The sequence below is a fragment of the Cupressus sempervirens genome, chromosome 2, assembly GCF_028749045.1.
Source record: "Cupressus sempervirens isolate cs-2001-9-10 chromosome 2, ASM2874904v1, whole genome shotgun sequence".
Lineage (NCBI taxonomy): Eukaryota > Viridiplantae > Streptophyta > Pinopsida > Cupressales > Cupressaceae > Cupressus > Cupressus sempervirens.
The window spans coordinates 168,900,455-168,924,950 of NC_143119.1; the positions used below are offsets into that span (position 1 = coordinate 168,900,455).

The 24,496-nt window shown below is 34.3% G+C and overlaps 1 pseudogene across 1 annotated transcript; it reads right to left on the reverse strand.

Moving 5' to 3' along the window:
• Nucleotides 1–21,117: 21,117 nt before the first annotated feature.
• LOC149571593 (LEAF RUST 10 DISEASE-RESISTANCE LOCUS RECEPTOR-LIKE PROTEIN KINASE-like 1.2) lies at nt 21,118–23,941 on the reverse strand (annotated as a pseudogene). The gene is made up of 3 exons (XR_016359834.1): nt 23,181–23,941; nt 23,013–23,051; nt 21,118–22,757 (listed from the first exon to the last, which is right to left on the reverse strand). The product of XR_016359834.1 is annotated as an LEAF RUST 10 DISEASE-RESISTANCE LOCUS RECEPTOR-LIKE PROTEIN KINASE-like 1.2 (transcript).
• Between the last annotated feature and the right edge of the window lie 555 nt (nt 23,942–24,496).

Here is a 24,496-nt window from a genome sequence, read left to right on the forward strand (position 1 = left end):
CTCATGAAGTGATAGAAAATGAGCCAATAAAACCTCCTATAATCAATAAAATCATGCACATACCCTCTCCAAGTGGAAACATAGGAAGAAAAAGCCTTTACATTGTATAAAAAAGCTCCAAAAAGTAGTTTGACAATAAATATTGAGCTCTTGGGTCACATCATAGGTAGTAAAAAGAAATAATAGAGATGTGAAAATGCACAATAGTTTTGGCCTGCACACCATTGCAATATTAAATTCCTTCTGCATAATAGACTTGTGATGACATGTATAGCATCAAAATGCATCTCAGTGTAATTTTATCACAACACAAAAACACACTGCAATGCACAACATGCGATGTCATAGAGTGAAAGATTGAAAAATCACAACCTACATAATTTCATGACATTGAATCAAAAGAAAAGTTCTTATTCAATAAGCCAAATCATTCGATGAAGTTCCTTCAAAACTCAAAAATGCACTACAGTGAAAGATCACAACCTGAAAGCTCCTCTCCTAAAACTATCCTATGATGATGTGGGGGTACAAAAATGTGTATTTTTTTGACCTACAAATGTTGAATGAGAAAAAAAGTGGCCATTGAATAAGATAACTCATTTGACACAACTCTTATGACACCCAAAACTACTCAATGTTTTCATGCACCCAAGAATGCTTAAATATGCAAAACTTTTCCTAGCCAAAATTTATAGAAATTATCTCATGAAGATTTCTTTTATTAGTTATTTGTAATGGGATAAATGATGATGAATATTTCAATAGTGCCCACTATCAAAATATGCAATATAGAATATAGTTCTTCAATACAAAGAGATAGATACAAAAACCATTTCACACTGCTATCGGTATCTTCACTATCTGATATTCCCTTTTCTTCTCATAATAAAAATCAAATTCCTCTTATTATACATTAGAATTCATGTGTCACATAATACATACATAATTCATTGCATTCATAATTTTTCCTTTATATTGTTCTAATTTATAATTATCTCCCAAGTCATCCTTCATGTATTTATACACTTTACCAAATACAAAATTAACTTATGTTGACTTAGGGTTAACATCTAGGATGTCATCCCTAATTAGTTAAGTAATTATTTTGTAAAGAAAGTTATTCCTTAACCCAAAATGGCCATTATTTTGTCTTTCAATTTTCTACTTGTATACTGATGTAATTGGTAAACTGACCATAACTCTATCCATACAATTCGTACAATCATGCATTCTCTCATATGTCACCATCATAGTGACATGTATCCATTCCTAACTTTTCACATGTCCATGATAATCCTTTGAAGCTATCCAATCAAAAATTGATCTAATCTTCCAGATAAGCTAAGTGATACTTAGATAATTTATTAATTAAAACTATCATAACTTAATATTCATGACCTACCCTCTTCACAAAATTATATGTTACCATAAATGACATAATCAAATATACTATTATATCCAAGTTTCCAACATATATATGACATGCTTCATATTTTCTAACGTAAGAACAATCGTCTTTAAATATATGTGGCCAATAATATCTTGCACATAGAATCTTGTGAGCAATGATTTGGTAAAGAAATGGCCTCCACAAAATCCTTCATGAAATTCATTTAGGATAGCTTCTACTTGGTATGTGTTTAAGAAAAAGAGTAGTATCCCCATCTTTATTCTTCTAGTAGAGGTCACCTTGGATAGGAATATATTTTGAGCACTAAAACTTTATAGTTTTTTAATAATTCTCTTCCAAATCACCAAGGCATTTAATGTGTCTTAATTAGTACACTATCTCATTGTGTCGCACACATCTATCAACAGTTACTTCAATGTGTTCAAGGCCTCTTTATTTACTTGAGAAAATCCATAGTTTCCATTAGCCATAAGCTTATCCAACCCTTGACCTCTTACAAGCTTGATTATTTTGATTTTGATATTGAATTCTAGAATTTGATTTATCAATCAACATCATCTTCCTCTACTCTATTTTTGTCTAAATATGTCCTTGGCAAAATCATTTGGCTATATAATTATATTTGTAGCAAACAATTAAGGATTGGATGATTTTATCAACTTTATTAGTGCATTAACCTATTTCTCATTTATGTCATAATTAATCTCACTAATTTTTTAAAAAAATTTGAAGAATTCAATATGTTATTCATGCCTTATTTCATTCTTCTAAAGCATGACTACAAAATAGTGTGGTAGGATGCCAATGATAAACTTTGGAAAGACCTTTTAAATCAGGAGTTTTGAGCACAAGGGACTATTTTATTGATCTCTTTATATTAGAAAAATATTTTAAGGCATCTTCATTCCATACCACCTTTTCTCCTTTCTTCAATATCTTGTCCATAGGCCTGATTTTTTTGCAAAATTAGACACAAATTTTCTCACAAAGTTGATTTGGGCAAAAAAAGATTGAATGACCTTAAATATTTTGGGAACATTTATTTCATCAATCATAACCACTAGCTCAAGGTCAATCCTTTCTCCATCCTTAGATACAATATATCATAGGACCTTCCTTTCTATTAGCCCAAAATGATATTTCTTGGGATTGAGTGATATTCCATACTTTGAGTTCTTTTTATGAATGAATGAAATAGTCTTCTTCCCTTTGAGTAGGTAGTGATATCACCTTGATAAAAAAATTAGAATAAAATCAATAAGTCCCTCAAATGTAACACACATCTCCCTTTGAAATGTGGCACCAATTTTTTTTTATCCAAATGGCATCCTTGCATTTACATAAGTACTCAATGGAGCAACGAATGTTGTCTTATATTTCTATGTTTCTGTGTTCTATAACATTTATCTAATTATATCCAAAAGAAACCATACATCATAGATATTAACTCATTTCTAATGACCTCTTTTAAGAATGCTTCCATTGTAGGAAAATCATAGTTATCCTTTAATCATGATATGTTTACATTCTAAAGTTAACACCTAACCTTATATCCCTAGTCTTCTTTCTATTAGGAGAAAGGATTGAAACCCATGTAGAATGATTGATATAATTAGTGATCCTAGTATCTCTCATTTTTATCAACTCTTCTTGCATTTTAGGAGAAATAATTGGGTTAATAAGTCTCTTCTTTCATTAGAAAGGTTTCTAGCATTAGACTTCAAAGGCATATCATCCTAAAACAAGTCATCTCTATAATCCTTTAAATTCATCATAAGACCATCCAAATACATATCTGGACATTTGATCTAATTTTTGGGGTTATCCTTTTACCAAGGAAAATTCCCTTTGGAGAATTCTCATTCCCAAGATTAACCTTTTGATTTCTTCCTCTACTAAAACAAATTTATCAATCTTGAGATTCTCGTGGTCATCAAAAGTTCTCTCCAATGCCAAACATACCTTTGGCATATCATTAGTTTTGAGTTCCACAACTTCCTCTCCAAACAAGGTTTCCTTACCATTATGATTCTCTACAAACCAATTCCAATCAATCCTTTGATCATGGTATTACCAAAATTTAAGAAAATCCTTGTCATCGTATCAAATATGGAAATTATGAACATTATCTAGTATAGATGGTCTAATTTTAATCTCAACTTGCATAATTTATTGCAATCGGATGTCTATCTGATGGATATCTATATTATCCATCATGTTAGCTATAAAATTGTTAGTTCTATCAATTCATCTTATTGAAAATGCATTACAAAATTCAATCAATTCCATGACATAGTTCCTGTATTATTTTAATCTTGAGTTCTTGGTAGTAAACTTACTTCTGATCTAAGATACAATTAACTCTAAATCACCAAAAAATAAAATAATTTTTAACTTATGCATGTTATTCGACAATATTTTTGGTTCATTCAAAGTTCAAGAAGAAAGAATATTCAAAGTTCTTATCAGAGGGAGATATAGGAACAACTCCTCCACTATTACTTTCATTCTTACAAGATCCATCCAAATGTAATTTCCATATTCTATTACTTTCCTTTTGCAGATACACTTCATTAGGCTCAACAATATTCAAAATTAGTTTATTTAAGATTACCTAGAATTTGGACCTATATGTATTTGATAGAATTTTACTCCATAGTCAAGATTGAGAATTTCCACCAAGTATGTAAAAATTGTATCCCCATCAATTCTTATATATTTTCCATTTATAGGGATGGTCACATAATAAAATTCTAACTGAATATTTCCTCCAGCCAAATTAGACCATTTCCTAGAAAGTAGCAAATAAAAATATGTTGGTATTTCTCCTATAGTAAATTCCATCTTGTATGACACATTTCGACATGTGGAAAATTTGAATTCAATATTTTTCATGATTCTACTATAGGCACTATCTAATTATCTATCGCATAATACCTTCCATAGAGTGTCTCTACTATTTTCCTTATCTCTTTCATGACATCTACCACCATGATATTTACCAAAAAACCTAAATCTATCATACAATTCCTCACTAGTCTATTGTTAATCAATAAAGATAGATAAAAAAGACCCACTTGTAGAGAATGCTCATTAAAATTGATTCTAAGATATATAATTAGTGCTTGATTTGTATTTTTGTGTTTTGAATGATCCTCTTTACCTACTTTAAACAAAATATTCAAGACTTATTTTCCATATTAAGGAATTATTATAATTTTAATAAAAGGAAATAAAATATTTACTTGACATAAAGCATTAGAAGTAGATGAATTAGTACTTACCATCTACTTACCTCCTAATTTCTTTCTAGGATGATTTGATATCTTCATTTTTTAATCATTTGGTACTTCCTTCTCCTTATCTTTCTTGAATAAATCATCTTGTGGTCTATTGACAAGAACTCCTACGATTTCCACGAATCAGGATTTATAGTTTCATTCTTGAATATATAGTTTCTTATGGATTTCTACTCTATTTCAATTGTATAAGCTTGTATCTCTCATTAGTTAATTTCCTAACCCTTGGTTCTTCTCCTCATCACAAAAGACTTGTTGTGAACAATTTTGTCTTATTCAAATCATATCAACATTAGGAATGTGCTCATCTTCTGAGGAGTCATAATCTCCCCAAACTAGTTTTGATGATAATGTGTTCAAAGTAGGCTACTCGTCTTGCTTCCTTCCTTCTTCCAATATGCTATGTGAAATCTGATACTGGTCAAGAGCCTATGGTAACTTGAAAATCTTACACCATGGACCACTTTCCACACAGTTGATACTCCTCTTAAGAGGATTAGGAGTTTCATTATTTCTAATTGGTTTTCCATCCTTCCAAGCAATGTTTTATGAAATTCATTACAATTTGAACTTGTAAGGTCTATCGTTGCTATTAGACTTGAAAGATTCATTCTTTCTTTTCATAGCATGTAAATATTAGATCAATCAATTTTGTCCACATCTTTGTTTCGTTTTGGTGCTTTAGGGTTGAATAATCTAGGATATTCTCTCTTCCCAATATTACCAACAACCTTCCTCTCATTCTTAGTAGTTGTTACTACTTTGAAACCCACTTGAAATATGCTAGGCATATGAAATATCTCATAGTGGATTTTATGTAGGATCATCTTAAGTCGATAAGAAATCTTGCATCAAGCAAAAACAATTCTATATTCCTATACCATTTTGTTGTTCATAGAGTACCTTTTGTTTCTTGTGGTTTCAAGTTGTGTGTGTTGGTGTTTGAAAACGTTACCAGTTTCCAATTACCCTGATGAGAACAAAACACATCTAGGGGCAGCTAACTCCCATTTTCAACATGCCCATTCAGACACCAGGCCAACTATAAGGTTAGACCCTTCTTCTTCTTCAAGCTCTACAAAACCTAGGTGGGTGGACCTATAGATTCTTTATATGGTACCAATTATCCAAGCATACACTGAATCTAATGTAAAGCAAATAAAAAACCCCTAAATCTTCTATACTTAACCAGGAATCACAAGCATGAAATAGCTAAGAACATAACTCATGAAATTGGCAAGCTAAGTGTGGGTTAACATTGAATAGCTTTCAACATAAAAGAGAAAACTGATTTAATATGTTGATAACAACAAGACCCAAGTATGAGCAACAGAACTTAATGATCCTATCTCTTACCAGTGCCTTATCTATTGGGTAATTAAAATGAAATACAATAGTACATCTCTTGGAAACCTCTGACATAATTCCTACATCAAGATCCCTGATCTATCTTTCACCTTGTAAATAGACATCTGCTTCATATTTGAATCTCATACTCAGACAATCCTTTCATGAAATCAGTAAACCTTGTGATAAACACCAAGCAATTACATGGCTCTTTGTTCCATAAGCAAGATATTTCAATCACATACATTACGAAATGAGATGCAACCTAATCTATGGCCTTTGATCACAAACTAGAAAAGATTACAGATCCACAAACAAGAGACAAGATTCAAACTGAATTTGAAACCATTGCTACTCTTTATTTGCTTTCCTTGAAACCAAATACATGAAATGTACAGAAATTAACTCATAAAGAACCTAATAGATCTAAACTATCTACATAAAACTTAATTGTTGTTCATATAAGAAGAAATGCTAGGTGTGTGGTGTCACAGTCATGGGAACACATCAAAAACTAGATCCAAAACTTGGTCTCACAGTAATGTGCCAATTTTTTCCCCAGAACTGGAACTACTAGTTTCTCAGTGACAAAATTGGAACCCTTACAATAAATCAAAGAAAGAAAGATATAGACAAGAAAGAATTCCCGGATCTATTCTGAAGACTACATGTGTCCACTTGGAATCCCATCCCTAGGAGATGCAAAACCTCTTTCATCCCTCTGCCCATTTGATCTGATTTTGTTTCATCATTTCTTTGTAACTGATTTGCAAAATATCTCAGCTCAATGATGAAAACTCTTTTTGCATCCAAAATATCTTATAACCTTGTGAAATGTTGGAGGAATTGAGGTCCAACTGATTTGAATGCGACCAAACTCAACCCCAATTGTATTTTCCTTGTCTTTTATGCATATTCAAGTCATTACCTTGCTAGAAATCACAACTAAACTCTGATACCTGAATTTGGTTGCAAAATAGGAACCTGAGACAAAAATTCCTTTAGCTTGAACCAGCTGCTTCCTGCGCAAAAATTGACTCCAAAATTGGAAAGTTTTTCTTCTCTCGATTTCGGTGATCTATATAACATTGCATATTTTGCATACTAGGAACCTCTAGAATCTCATTTTGAAAATGTCCTCCTCTGCATGAACACTTAAGTCTGCATCTTTGATATTTTAAATTTTGAAAAATTTAAAAGTTCTAAAGTTTATACTTTAGAAAAATACTTCTTTAAATTTAAAAGAAGTGTTGCATGACCACATTTTGAAAAAATTAAAAATTATATTTTCATAATTTTCAATTTTCTATCCTAACCTTCCAATTTGTGGTCAACCCTCCGTTTGACCAGCGCCATGTGGCACTCCATGATTTTTCCGTATGACTGCCCTGTCACCACTCTGCTCCTGAGTGCCATGTCACCATCTCTGGGACTCGCTGCCATGTGTCATCACCGCATCAATCCTCACCATGTCGCTATGATAATCTTTGTGCAACTTTCGCTGGGCAAAATAGCGAGGACCGCTGGATGTGCCACATCGCACGATCTCCTTCATCTATTTGGATCTCACCACATCATCTCCTGCTCGCTGCCACTTGGCACGATCTGATTCGTTGCTCCATATTCTGCCGCAAGATCCACATCTCATTCAGCGCCTCGTCGGATTCTTAGATTTTTCGGCGGGATTTTTTGACTACCTTACCTGTCCATATCAGCACCACCTCACCACGTCCCACATCATCATCACTATCTTGCTATGCTTATCCCGCGAGCATCTTCACTTAGCGACAATCAGATTCCATGTCATCACTTTTCTGGGAGTGTGTTTGTTTAAAATTTTATCTTTGACTGCGCAGCTGATGTCATCCTTTGGGCTCCACTTCATGACCTGCGGCTTTCAAAAAAAACCCTTATTTTCAAGATATCAGTATAATCCTAAAGATTTCTATTTGAAGACCTAAAGGATTTAAATCCCAGCCAATGTGGGATAATAAAAATTTCGTTGTCTTCCCTTTGGACTGCGTGGATTCTCTTTATTAGTTTTGGCACTGGGTCTCTGCCTCAGAAGTAATTTTATCTGCAATCGATTCCATGGTCACTGCTTTAGAATCGGCTTCTTCTAAAGCCGACACCTGCTACTTATATGTTGCGGGTTTTTATGTGCAGCTAACATGATCTTCAACGTTGACTCCTCTCATTTTCACTTTACATCTGCTCAAGCTATTATTGATCTTTGATCTGTGATTTTACCTCTTTGACAGCGTATTCTCCATTGGCATGATCTTCTATTTCTTTCCTAGACCTGTGTGTGCCCTGCTTTGCTGCGAGTTTCCTTTCAATTTGCGTGATTTTCCATATGGCTGCCTCTCTTCGAGTCGGATTCTCCTTTTATATGCCGCTAGCTGTTTTAGCACTGAGGGTCTTTCTGATTCTAGCCGTGAACTCCTTTCATATTACTGGCTACTGCTCTGCTTGCTGATGGCGTCTTTTTGCTTGTTGAGGTATGGGTTTCTTATCGTGGGGAGTTCCTTGAACCTGCGACTTCTTTTTTGCTTCAGCGCTTTCCCTTTAAAAACGTGTGGACTCTGAAGCTAGTGGGCTTTGCTTCATAGGCTGCCCCTGCAAACTATTTTTTCAGAGCTGCGACTTCTTTTAATTGCATGGGCGACTCTATTTTGTGCATATTCCTCTGTTTGAACGTGACTGTTGAACGGTTGACTGTGGTTAATGCTTTCCTTGAATGCACCTTCATGCCTGCTCCTGCGAAGACTTCCATTCGTACGTGCCTCCTCTCATCAAGGCTAGGCGGCCTGTTTCAACACCTTGGAATGCCCTTTGCTTCTTCTCTTGGCGTGGGGTGCCTTCTTTTCCTCATCAGGAAAGCATTGAAACAACTGGAATTAGCAAAAGACCAGGTCGGAAACTCCTCACTCTCACACTCACTCTGTTTCTGTTAGACGTGATGAAACGAAGTGCTCTCACCTGTCTCCATATATGTCATTGTTTCCTCAGAATGACAATCGCTGAGGTGTCGACCGTACGAACAAATATAAAACGGTGACTCTCTTCCCGGTGGTGCATCAACGCTTCCATCAAATTCATGGGGACATCATAGTATTGGTCCATAAAATTAAGCCACTTGAGATGTGTCAAGATGGCCTTTTGGCAAGACTCATGATTACCCTTTGAGTAGGTGACAGCAAGACTATGAACAAAAAAGCGAATGATAAATCAAGTGTGAGAATGTCCAAATAATTAACTAGTGCCGCTGTGAATGCCCAATATCCACAATTTGTTCTAATGGAGCTCGCTCTACCTTTTCAGGGAATGAAACAAAAAAGGCCTCTGCTGCCTTGACATGGGCTCAGCTTGATCTTTGCCGCCCTTGCAATCATATTTTCAAAATGGTATATTACTTCATTATAATCAATGACCTCGGACAATGCTTTTATATCACTAGCTTTTATTATTTGATATGCTAATTCAAAGCTATAGTGATGGAATGGACGGTGGAAAACATGAAGCAGTTTTGATATCTCCTTCAAGTGCTCAAATTCAGTGTGAAACTCAAATATGTCATCAAGAAAATGATATTATTTCATGTGTCAGGCCTTGCCAATCTTGTAAGATTTAATTGAAATAAGTTGCATCCTCCAACGCCCCAACATCTTAACAATTTGATGAAATCAGTCGGGCCCCAAAGTGGATCCGACTAAAAAAAAATTCATTTTTGAACAAGTGATTCTCTAAACTGATTCATCGATTGTCTTGAACTAACTAGAATCAAATTTGGTCGCTGATTTACCATTAAAACTCATTTTAAATCATTTTCGCAACACAGTGAAACTTGTGTCTGGAGGCCTATTGCCTGGCTTTAAAAACTGACACAAACATCTCGCTAGGCTCCAAAACTCTGGATCTCTATTCTCTCTGACACATTGAACAGGCTTGCAAAATCTCATCACATGACGACATCAGGGTCAAATGATATTCGCTGTCAAAGTTGACCTTTCAGAACTTCCTGCAGATAAACATGTCAGAAAATAATAAACTGAGTTCGGATTTGGCTTTGAAAACTGGGCAAATGGACACTTGGGAGAACAAAAACTGGGGCATTGGTTCTCTATCATGAGGACAATAGAATCTATGATTTGGGCTCATGACAAATAACAAGATGCAGATGGTGATCAGCCAAAGTAGGCTACTTGGATTTTATAGACTAGAAACAATGTCTGAAAATCGATTTTTGTAAATGGAATTGACCTAAAAAAGTGTGCAAATGGATTCGTCAAGACTTAAAAAATGACAGAATTGGAGAAGTTTTAGAGTATAATGCAGTGGTACAATCCATTCGATCTTACCAATCACATATCAGGAGATATAACATCCCGAACAAGGAACCTAAAAAATCTGCAAACACTGACACCAGTAAAACTTTAGAAATCTCGTTTGGAATCGCATTTGAAAACTGATCAAACGGATTCATCAAGAGCTGAAACTTGAAACAAGCCAAGTTTTTGACGTCTGAAATACAACGCAAAAGGAATTTTAGCATTCGGGTCAATTGGTCAAAAGTTATAACTTGCCAAATAGGGCTTCCCAGAATTTAGCACAATTACACAAATGAATAAAATAATAACTGACCAACTTTGAGGGGTTCAAAACCTAGTCAAACGAACTCAAAAAATCTGACACATAGGTTCTTAGGTATGGATATTAGACATTTCCAAAGTGGTAAGTCATGAAACATTTTTGGGTGCGAGGCATTTAATGGCAAACACAGCCTCCTGTCGTTGTTTGACACTTAGGTGAAAATGCAGATTTGAGACTTGCTCAAAATAGGACCTCGCCAAATGGCTTAGAACATCAGTTTAACTTCATGGAACACTTAGACAGGCTGAATGGAAGGTGCTAGAAACATTGAACACCTCTTAGGCATCAACTTGACAGCTGGGTACATAGGCATTTAAAAGCATTTATAAGACCAAATTTTCTCAATGGTGCTCAAAATCAGGGCTACATTATTGAGCGCCAACAGTGTGTAGTTGGCATCTTAATTTAGACCCATGGTTAATCATTTCCATAAGTGTGTGTAATATAATATTCTTTGTGCTTAGAGTTTTGTGCCTCCTTTTATGCTCATCGTTAGCTACTAGTTTCATTTAGCATGCCATGGAGTTTCAATCGATGTGGTTTCCTATGAAGACATGCATCTTACACGGTTGAGGGACATATCTTGGATCATATGTAGACCTATACTTAAGAGTGTAAGTTTTCTATAGGGCATTTTGTTAATTATTTGTTTTATCTTCCAAGGAAAGACTTGTTTTGTAATAGGATGAATTTTGGTCTTGCTTGCTACATAAGGACTTGGATTGGATTTAGGGTAGTAAGTTGGAGGTAAAGGAATATAGATTAAAAAAAAGACTCAATTTTGTGAGCTTTGATCTCTAATGTTGTAATTGATTATTTTGAGCATAACTCGAAAGACCTTAAAGTTGGGCATGTTGAATTTATATTTTATCATGTGAGTTGTCTAATCAATCAATATCTATTCATGAGTAAATTGGTTCATTTCTTTTAAATATGTGTTTTATCTCATGTGTACTCTTGGAAAGGTGTTAGGAGATAGGAATTTGGTTCCTTCCCCCTACCAGCCTTGTGTCATGAGAAATTAGAGGAAGATTTTCTTTCCTTGTGAGTTTGGGATCATGGAGAACCTAAATTGAATTGGTTGTAGGGTGGTAGCTCTAGATTTTTACCTATAACTTGTAGAAGGTTACGATATAGTAGTAACTAATATCAAGATTGTTCAAGGTGGAGGGAATGAAAATCATGTTATTATTGATATGTTGAGGAAGATTACTCTGAGACTTGAAGTTGTTGATATGCCCCAGAGGAGAGGTGTACATCTTTAGGATGTTAGTGACAATGAAGTGGTACCTAATCCTAATCTTGAACCTAAAGTGAAAGAAGATGAGGAGAGACTTCTAAGAGTTTTTTTTAGGGAAAACTCCATACCCATTTTTAAAGTTACTTTCTATGATGGAAGGACAGAGACTAATGTTTTGTTGGATTGGAAAAATTCTCTAAGTATGAAAGTACTCCTAAGAATAGAAAGGTAAAGATAACATTCACCAAGTTGAAAAGTCATTCTTTACTTTAGTGGAATCATTTGTAGATTGAAAGGAAATGAAATAGAAAAGATAAGATGAAGACATGGGAAAATATGATTGGAAAGATGAAGAACAAGATCCTTCATGGAGATTACTAGGTTAATATATTGAGAAGAATGAAAAATATCAGACAAAGGCTATGATTGTAAAAGAATATACTAAGGAATTCTACAAATTGCACATCAAATATGGTCATGTGGATGATGATATTGAGAAAGTAGTTATATACTTGAATGGTTTGAGGACTTCAATTCACGGAGAGATTATCTTTGTTAAGGTTGATAGTGTTGAAGAAACATATCAATACCCCCTAAAAGGTGAGGATTTTGTGGTGAAGCAACATGATCAATGATAAAGAGGAAGAGGTGGTCGATTTTAAATAACTAGAGGAAAAACCTATGGAAAAGATAGAATATCTTACAATACAATACAATACAAGGGTAAAACATAATGGAAAGAGAAGCATACTAGTAAGAGAGGTAATTATGCTAGAGGTATCTATACTAGATACTCTAGGAATAATAATAGTGGTAAAACAAAAGAGAGATATTGGTTTAAGGGTACTTGTTCCAATTGTGGATAAGGACATAGAGATTTTGAATGTACTAATTCTAGAATAAAAATGGAGGTGGCAGTAGAAACACTTTGGCCTATGAAGAAGTTTCTGAATCATTGAATATTCCTGAACATGGTGAGAGCCTGATGTTAAGAGGAATCTTGTGGAATGAGGAAACTAGTGAAGGCCTATTTTAAGGAAAATTTTACTCAAGACAAGATGTAAGATTGAAGGAAATTGTTGCAAAGTAATCATGAATAGTGGTAGTTTGGAGGATTTGGCTTCTAAAGAGGTAGTTAACAAACTATTATTGCACAGGTTTAGACACCCTTAGCCTTATCATATCGATTAGATGTAGAAGGGGCATAAGTTACTAGCAAGTGACCAATGCCTTATTAAATTCAAGATTGGAAATTATTATGATGATGTTTTGTGTGATCTATTAATTGTTGTCATATTATGTAGGATAGACCTCGGCAGTATGATAAACAAGCTTTGCATAATGGTAGATCGAATCAGTATACTATTTGGGTTCATGGGAAGCAACAAGTATTTTTTCCTTTGGTAGAGAAACCTAATGAGAACTTTTGTACCATAGCAAGAGGTTGTTTCATTTAAGAAAGTTATTTTATTAAGGATCTGAAGGAGTAAAGTGCTTGTCTTTCTTTGATTCCTAGGAGGAGTGGGAAACAAGATGAAATGAAGCATGCACTTGAGATGGAATCTTTGTTGATTGAATTTCATGATATCATTTTTGATAATGTACCTAATGGTTTTCTTCCTATAAGAAGTATTAGTAATTGTATGGATTTGATACCTTGAGCTAGTTTACCTAGTAAAAAACCACATAGACCAACGCCTATTGAAAATAAAGAATTAAATAGAAAAGTGAAAGAATTTCTTGGTAAGGGTTTGATTAGGGAAATTTTGAGTCCTTAAGTTGTACCAGTACAATGAGCACCTAAAAATAATGCAAAATTAGTTTAGAGATATAAACAAGATAATAATGAAATATAGGTTTGCATTGCCTAGGATGGATGACATAAGGGATTATTTGACTAGGGAAAGACATTTCACGAAGATTGATTTGAAACATGGGTATCAACATATCACAATCAACGAAGGAGATGAGTGAAAAATAATTCTTGGGAAAAAACAAAGGTTTATATGAATGGTTTTTTATATGTCTTGTAGTTTAACTAATGCACCTAATATTTCATGAGGCTATTGAATGAGGTTTTGAAGAAATTCTTGGGTAAGTTTGTGATTGTATCCCTTGATGACATCCTAATATTTATTAAGACTAAGAAAGAATCCCTTGAGCATATTAGACAAGTGTTACAAATATTGAAAGAAGAAAAGTTGCTGATAAATTTGAAGAAATGATCATTCACAAACGAAGAAATTGTGTACCTTAATTTTTTTATTTATGTTGATTTTTTGAAGATGGATCCTTAAAACATAAAAGTTATTTGTGAGTGTGATACACATGAGAATGTTGGGGAAGTTAGATCATTTCATGGATTAGAAAGCTTCTATAGGAAGTTTTTAGATTTTTTAGTTTAGTATGTAATTCCATGAAATGGACTATGATAGGAGATAAAAAGAATTTCAAATGGAAACGTGGAGCACATAAGAGTTTTAAAAAATTGAAACAAAAGGTGGCAGAGTTACCTACACTTTTTTTACCACATTTCACTAAGGTTTTCCAAGTTGATTGTGATGCCAGTGGAAGTGTGATTGGACTTGTTTAGAGTCAAGAAGGAAGACCTTAAGGTTTCTTTACTGAAAATTTGAATGATTATAAGAAAATATTCTCATTTTATGATCACGAGTTCTATGTAATTGTTCAATCTTTGAAGAAATGGAGACATTATTTAATGCATGAGGATTTTTTGTTGTTCATTGATCATAAAGCTTTATAGTATTTGGGAAAATAGAATAAGTTGAATAAGAGACACATGTAGTGTGTAGCATATTTGGAGAACTTTTCTTGTGTGTTGAAACAGAAGAGAGGATAGTCAAAAAAAAGTGGTTCATGCTTTTAGAAGAAGAAGGAATTTTTGATAGAAATGAGAATTGAGGTACTTGGTTTTGATGATTTGAAACAATTTGTATGAATCTCGTCCTAATTTTGTAGAACTGTGGAAGTCTTATAAGAATTGCATGACAAATGAACAAGATAAGTGGACTAATTATTTCATTTAGGAAGACATGTTGTTTAAAGAGATTCAATTGTGCATATCTATGAGGAAAAACATCATGAAGGAGAAACATAGTGGTGGACATGCTAGACATTTTGGAATTTACACAATAGTGAAGATGATCTCTAATAGATATTTATGCCTTAGATATACAAATATGTTTTGAAGATTGTTAAGAGTTGTAAAATTTGTCAAACAAAAAAAAAGGAGCTAGTCATAATTTGGGATTGTATTCACCATTGTCGATACCAAATAAACCTTGGGAAGATATCTATATGGAATTTATGCTTGCCTTACCTAGAAATTAGAGAGGTAATGATTATATTCTAGTAGTGCTTGACATATTTTCTAAAATGCCTTATTTTATACCTTGCAAGAAGACATCTAATGTAATACATGTGGTTGAATTATTCTTTAAAGAGGAGGTAAGATTTCATGGGTTGCCAAAGACTAGTGTTTCAAATAGGGATACTAAATTTGTAGGTTGTTTTTGGAGGACACTTTGAAATTTGTATACTGAGCTTAAGTTTAGTTCTATATATTTTATCTACATACATATGAAAAAACTAAAGTTGTGAAAAAACATTTGGGTAACTTGTTGAGATGTTTGGTTGGTGATAAGCCTACTAATAGGAAATTGGTTTTGGCACAAGAAGAATTTGCATATAATAATTCAGCAACAAAGAGTACTAAGAATAATCCTTTTGAGATAGTAAATAGAATGAATCCTAAAGTAACTACTAAGTTGAGGGATTTGAATATCGAAAATAAGAAGAGTGCTAAAGATGACGAAATTGTGGATTTCATGAAGAATTTGTTTGAAGAAGGAAAGAAGAATCTAGAAACTAGTAATCAAGAGTATAAGAAAAGGTTAGATAAAGGTGTTAGAAATATATAGTACTTGGGGGGGGGGGGGGGAGGGGGTGAATAAGTATTATACAAACTTTTTCCCACAACTCAATATTGTCAATTACTTTATAACTTGCATATGAAAGTAAACCAACAATGCTGAACAATAAATATAACCATGCACATAGACAACTCATAATGGCTAAGGGAAAGCCCCAGTGGGGATGATATCCACTAGATGATTCACTAAACAATAGGATCCTACTAAGGATATTGACCCTATTAGGAGTCTATGAAGTACATATAGTATCTTAAGTCCTTGTTAGAGGACTAGGCCTTGTTAGGAGTTGATAGAAAAAATACAATGTATGCAAGAAGAGCACACTGCCCTAACATTAAATTATACAATTCAATTCTTAACAAGAATAGATATACATACAATACTTTCTTTTTGTAGTATTTCACACTTGCCTTGATCATATATCAGATGTAGTTTGGATGTCATTGAATTCACATCATTCATAGATCATACATATGTCACATAGTTCATTACATATCACACACATCTTCCACACTTATGTTCACAAGAAAATATCTTACTTATACCTCACATCTTCATAATTTACTACTTAGTCACCCTCCATGATTTCACATGCTTGGCATAGTATGAAACACTTTATGGAATAATATCCAGATAGTTAGCTCATCATGACCTGGTAATTATTTTGTCACCAAAATAATTCCCCAAGTCGTATAATCCATTTCCATGCTATGCTTTGTTCTACATTTTTAAATGCCCATACTAGTACTTCATTCATAACTTGCATCATACTGTTCATACACATCTACACACTGGTACATGTCATCATGCCACAATCATAGAGGTTTCCTTAATTGCACATAACCTAACTCTCAATGAGTTGTTTGTAAACATCACATCTTCTCTATATGTTGTTGCAAACTATCTAATACTTAGACAATTCTCTATAATACATGTTACCATAAATGACAACACTCAATACGTCTATTGGACCATATTTCCAAAAATCTTCCCCTTTCTCACTGATAGCAACATTTGGAAAAATTTACTAAGTCCCAAAAAGGTTTCATACATAATCAAAAATAATTCTATTCATGTTTATATGGATCATTACATTCCTTATATCTCCTTTACATTAATACATAAGTGTACTCCCCCTTACATATACAATATACAACTATACAATTTTCTTTTACATAATACTCCCCCTTTGACATCAATGGAAAAGGTGTCAAAAAAAACCTGTATCAACAAATACTATGTGGCCTACTACTAATCAACTTGATATTTTGGAAAAGCAATCTGCATTTACAAGTTTCAGTCTTTCCACTTCCTTCTTCTAATTTTCCTTTGATATATCTCAAATACTAATTAGTGTGCATAGTGCATAAGATGCCACTTTAGCTGCACTCAAGTTAGTATAGGTAAATTTAACATAGGAAGTCTTTGCTTCAAGACATTCCTCCAGTTGCCTTTGTAAAATGTTGATTTTTTGATGAAATTTCTCTAAGACTATAGAATTTTTTTGCTGCCTTCTCCTTATAGTTTGCAAGCCTATGATCACATCATGTATCTTCTCAACTTTTATTTTATAGTCCTCAATACTGGTCTCTAGAAATTGTAACTTAGTAGTGAGTGTTTCAACTCCACTCAACTTATCCTTTATTTGTCTCTAAAAATCAGCCAGGTACTTGTATGACAGCGTGCACTATCCATACAATCTCTTCCCTTCATCATTATGTTTTTTGAGTTCCTTGATGCTTCCATCAAGTGCTTTCAAATCACTTCTCACATTAGTGCATACTATATCAAACATTGATGCATCATGCTTTGCCCATGCTTGCACTGAAGCTACTTCTATGAGAGTTGTGAAATTTTCATCAAAGATCTTCATGTAAGGATTTAACCATGAAGAAAAATAACAATTACATGCAAATATAAATAATATTAGAAAATAATAGATCACACAAAAAGAACACAAGACACCAAGATTTAACGTGGTTCACCCAATCCCTGGGCTACATCCACAGTAGGAAGTCCAATATTAGTATTATCTAGTGATTATAACCTAATTACAATCTATAATCTCTTGCATCTCAATACCACCACAAGAACCAATTTTCTCATCACACATTATGAAACAATCCCTAACCCTAAGCTCTTCTATACAAGTAGTTTTCTTGTTTTAGGGTTAAAATTAGTTACAACATGTCAGCCATAAATTGGTGAATATGAACAATAGCCAATTGATGAATATTAGCCTTTGGCAAATAGTAGAACACCATTGGAAAATAGTAGCCCAATTTTTTTTCTATGTACAATACTTCCTTGATTAGTCACTATAAACTAACACTTCACCAACTCCTTGGCCTTTGAATGCAAGTCTTGATTTGCTATAGTTAACTATCTTTTGCATTCTATCCAAGCCTTCAGTTAATATTTTCTCCAAAGACTTTATTGATTTATTTTTCTCGAACAACTTGCCCAATGGGCTCATTAGTACTATAATTGTTGATGGGCTAGCTACTAGTACTATAATAGATATAATTTTTGGGGCTATATAAGGTATGTTAGCGTCATGCTAGAACACTACCTTCCCAACTTATGACTCCACATGTTTTAGATTATGCAAGAATGTTGGTTCTTCCATTACAATCTTCCACTTATGCTTAAGTTTAGAATATTCCTTTTGCTTCTCCTCTTCCTCTTCCTTTTTCTTTTTCTCCTCCTCTTCCTATTTCTTTTGTTCATTTATTCTCTTTCCCTTTGCTATTCTTTCTAATTCTCTCTTCTTCTCCATGATCATCTAAGCTAGAGTAAGCTATAATATTGCCAACAATAGTTTGTTCCTTGACATGGGTTCAATACCCTTCAAAATTCTATTTGACTCCTCCTTAGAGTCAACCTCACATAGTTTATTTATCATAGAGATCCTTATATTTAGATCTTCTTCCAATAATCTCTTCTTTATGTTTATAACCCTATTATATAGATCTTCTAGTATCTTATTCTATATATTCTCAAATTTCTTATTCCTCAAAAACATATTTCTCACTATGGCTCTTTCTAACTGTCTTCTACCCATCATACTATACAAGTTATAATACTTATTCAATTGAACAAAATTATCATCATTTATTATATGCATGTTAAGGTTCTCTACCTTTTTTTTCATGCTCTTTTTCGAGCTATAGTTCTACCTTCTTTAACATTTTGCACTATGCGCCTATCTCCAGTGTCATCCTTAGAACTCTATGAATCACTTACTTGCATCATTTTTCTCCTCTTGCCTAGTTGATTGGTGGTCTTCTTGACACTTTTCTTGGTTGATGGTGCAGATTCTTGCTTCACCTTCATCAATCTCTCTAAATTTCTCTACATTATAGGTGATTCCACCTATGGTTGCTTCCTTGACTAATCACTTTTGGTTCTCACAAGCTACACTTGCACAACTGCTACATAAGGTGCAGTAGGGGCTTGCTCACATGGTTGTGCCACTGTCACACCTTTTGAAGGTCCTACCACATTAATAGGAGTTGTTGCAATCACTTCAAACATTCTCCTTTCTCTCATTTCCATCACAATTCCTTTGACCTCATTAAACTCTTCTATTGTCATTCTTGATTCCTTTAGAATAGAATCAATAAATTTCTCTACCTTCTTCTTACTCTCCTTGTTGTTTAGTTTTGACTGAACTACTCTCATTTTCTCCTCATATGTTCCCCATCTAGGGCACTTTGTGTCCTTTTCTAACTAGAGTATGGTCCATCCATACCTTTCTATGAGCTTTGCACTCATCACATATCCCATAGGTTCTATGAACTTTACCCTTGGTACCACAGTTTCCATACAGGTGTTATTAGTTTCCACCATGAAGCATATTTCATCCTTATATTCCTCCACCAAGGAGGGAGGTATCTTATACCTCTATTTAGTTTCAGTCGGAAAGTTCTTCATCATCCTGTCAATGCCATTATCTCTGAAATATTCTAACTTTGATCTATAACATTGAGTCATCATCTTCATTGTGCACTCATTGCTATCCCAATTTGTCATTCCAAGAAACTTCTTTGTAGCATAAAAGAATAAATGAGTCAGTAGGGACTCAAATCTGAAAATTGCACTCTTTGTTTTCTTAAACTTTGGAATGTTATCCGGTAATTGTAATATGATAATATCACACAGATTAACTTTTCTTTCTTGTACTATCATTACATAAGCAACATGGAAAAATCCTACTAGTTTTGAATTAACCCTCAATCCATGGTTGAACTTGTACCTTAATATCTTTCTTAGTAGCTTTACTCCTTTGTCTTGAATGGGGTCTACCTTCATGTTTCTTCTATCAAACCTTGTATTCAAGTTTGCCTCAACCATATTCCTAACATTCTTCAAGCATTAACAGTATTACAACATTCATTACTTAACCTCTTGACCTTATCAATTAGGTCATTATCAGTAACAATCTATGCATCACCTAGCGACAACATATCATCATGTACCCTAGTAAGAATTATTCGGGTCCAATCATGATTGTCAAACTCCATATAGAGCATATACTTCACTAGAACTAAGCTATCTAGGTGCACATACTCAGACTTCAAGGTTGGGCCATTGTTACACATTTTTCCCAAATCCTATTGAATATCATCATCATCGATACTTTCTATCTTATAGTGAATATAACTTTTGAAATCCTTAATATGTAGCACATTCTCTGGAACTTGCAAAAATGTGTCCAATGGGTCATCCAATAGTGACACAAATGGATGCTTCTTGAACACATATCATGGTCTATCACTCACATCATACACATTTTGACTGGCCATTGACATTCTATCAATTTTACCTTTTTAATAAAATGAAGTAGTCATTTTACAGAAAATTTCTTATGTATTCTTCATTATATTGAGATGTATTAACTCATCTCACAATACACAAAGAAGACATGTATTTAGTATGACTAATAATAAAGAGAGTAATAATTCAAACCAATAATTATTTTTTAATTAAAAAAAGTAGAACTATAAAATAAATAAAATATGTAATATTTAAAATAGCATTATGGCAAGTCATCTATAGAATACTTTCATGAAATATGTAATTTTTAAAATAACATTATGACAAGTCATCCATAGAATACTTTCATGACGGCTTCATGATATTGTTATTGTATTCACCAAGGTCAGATATTCTATATTCTGACTGACATGGTACGCTCATTGATCCATCATATTCATAAATAAATAAAATTCACATTTCAATGTTTTTCTATTACATTAGAATGAGAGGAGCGTTATCTCATAAGTTTTACATAAATGATATAAAATGAAACCAACAAAAAGATTCAAAATGTAGAAATGTAGAATCGCATAACAACCCAACTACATGGTAGCACTAGCCTACCAAAAATAACAAAACTTATATGTTAATCGTCTCCTTCAACTTTGTTTCAGCCGCCTCTCATCTGTTTGAGTCCTCTATTTTGATCTCAGGCAAAAGGACGCTGAAATGCGAAATTGGCTTTGACTGAATCTGTAACAGTATCTCCAGATGGCCGCTTTATATGATTAAATGTACAAAAAATCATATCGAATTTTATCTATAAAATATAGCTATATATAACATTTTTTTATATAGTATATAAAAGAAATATACAAAATTATATTACAAAATTTTGAACTTAGCACAATACATTACCACATCAAAAAATAAAAGTAACACTAAATGCAAACAACAATAACCCAATCTGAGCAGCAATTCAATCCGAAGCTATGCCTGGCCAGTTTTCCTGCATTGATGTTAACGAAGATGTTATCGTGCTGCTTACTGAGCTGAAAGATTCCGTGCTTTCCTGCAGCATCTCCTTTATTTCTATGAGACGGGTAACAACTTCTTTCATGGCTGGTCTACACTCCCTTTCTATCGCAAGGCACTCAAACGCCAACTCGGCAACTGCAGCAACACTGACCTTCACCTCCTCATTTCTTTCAATCTGCAAATCTGGATCGACCAGTTCATTCAAAACGCCTCTTCTTATCTTGTCGGTTGCCATATTAGCGAAGCTGATTTCATTTCTATTTCGCATAATGTCTACTGCTACTTTGGCAGATATAATCTCCGCCAAAACAACTCCTAAGCTGTAAACTTCAGACTTGTCAGTGAGCTGAAAGCATTCATTGTACTCTGGGTCAAAATACCCTGGCGTTCCCTGGGGAGCAGTTGTGATATGTGACACATTAAGAGGCACCAATCTGGAAAGCCCAAAATCTGCAACTTTTGCTCTGGAATGCTCGTCAAGAAGAATGTTATCGGATTTAACATCTCTGTGCAATATAGGCGGATTCATGCTGTGGAGATACGCCAAGGCCTTAGCAGTTTCTATGGTAATGTTTAAACGAGTTACCCAAGGCAAGCCCGTAGGAGTTTTTCGGCTTCCATGAAGATGGTCAGACAAGGTCCCATTTGGAAGAAACTCGTAAACAAGAAGTAACATTGGACTCTGCGGGCTTGTACAACCATAGAGACGAACAAGGTTCGGATGACAAAGGGATGACAATATTTGCACCTCGTTCATAAATTGTTCGACTGTTCTAGAGCTCTCCTGATACAGCCTCTTCACTGCTACAGCTCGCCCGTCGTCAAGTTTACCCAGGTACACCACGCCAAACCCTCCGTCTCCAAGTTCGTTCCTTTCGTTAAAGAAACTCGTTGCTTTCTGTAGCTCTTGATATGCGTTATGTGACCTGCTTCCATGTCATCCCGCTGATAATTACCGTATTCGCCACCGGAATGAGGGCTTTTTCTTCTCTTAACATATAAAACATAGATCACTGCTAGCGCTATAACTAGTGCCACTGTACCCATAGAGCTCCCTGTATTAGAGTATTCTGATTAAATATTACAGTTTTATTATAGTTACCTAATTAATAGTAAGTTAGACATTTTATCTGATCGAAAACTAATAATGTGCTTTTAATCATTCAGAATTTAATAATGACCATTAATGCTTATAAATTAAGAACAGTCCTATAAAAAAGATTGAAATAATTGACAGATGAACAAAATTAAGGCGTTTCCAAGTGTAACGCGTATTTAGCTTCCACTGCTGAAGAGGAAGGGATGCTTACCTAGAGCAATAGCAGTCTTATTATCAGTGTTCGACCCGCCTGCATGGTTTAATATAGAAATAAAGGGAAGGTAATTCTTAGTATTCTGCTTAGGAAATGTAGACGGATTTTATTTTTAAAAATTGATGCTTTTCACTCAACAAATAGAAAGAGAATTACAACTCTTACCGGGCTTTAACGATTCGCAACTGAATTGCATTAGATTGTGGGCGTCGGGCATACAAATTTCTTTCCTCGACTCGCAATGCTCACAGCCTTCGCTGAAATTCCATATTACTGTGAACCCGTCATTTATCCTTTGAAACAACGGTTGATTATCTCCTTCGGACTTTTTAACAGGTAGCTGCACCAATGTCTTACAATATGTAGCCAAACTCAAGTTTGAATAATACCAACTGTTGTTGCATTCTAAAGCATATACTTAAATAGGCAAGAACTGTTCCATATCTTCTCCACACTCTCCCCATAGACTTACATTATAGTACTCATCAGAAATGCTAAGGTGAGGGCTAGACCATAATTCCATTGTATGATTACTGGTCGATGGATCGCAAGCGCCTCCCCACATATTTCTATCAACTATTCTCATAGAATTCGTGACAGCATCCTCTTTTAGGTTGCCAAAAGGTTCGAGTAGATGGTATTGGTAGCCACTGATACTGAGTAGTTGCATATTCACTGTATGATCACACTCAAGCTGAAGCACAGGTTCACCGCAGCCGCTGTTCTTTGCATCGAAGGTTTGATCCCCACATTTAGAGGGTTCAGCACAAGCTTGAGATAAAGAGGTGAGGCATGGCATGAATATTGTGAAGACAATTAGAAAGAAGAAGTGCAAGAGGTATAGAGGGGGCAGACTGAAATGGTGAGAATGGCATAGACGAAGAGGTAGTCCTTCCATTTTCATCTCGGCTGCAATGGTGAGAAGAAAACAGCTAGAATTGAGATGAAAAAAGGAGCATGAATGACAGTTTAATAGCGAAGAAAGAAGGCGAGAAAATGACGAGTTGTGTGAAAAGGCGTAAGAAAAGATTTTGAAGTCAATACGTCAATTGACCTTACGTCCCGGAGCGAAAGTAAAAGTCAGTCAATACCGCAGTTTGACCAAGGAGGAGGTTGAATCTTGATAAATAGCAAAAGGTTCAACAATTGAATTGCGGTTTTCTTTGTCTCACAAAATTTTACGCGCTTTCTTTGACGGATGAATTGGGGTTCCGCGAAAGTTACGTTTAGATTGACTTAGACTCGATGATGGCAGGTCATTTTTAATTATTTTGGGATCTTTCCACGAAAATCATTCGATTAAAGGGCAATTACATCGATCAAACTGTGGGTCCTAGGCTTTCCATTTCTATTGTTTTTAACTATCGTTGGACAATGTTATTTAATTGTTTTTTTTTAGAGCTTTCTCCATGAAAAAACTAAGAAAATGTTGTACCGATAGGAAGAAAAAACTAAGAAAATGTTGTACCGATAGGAAGTGA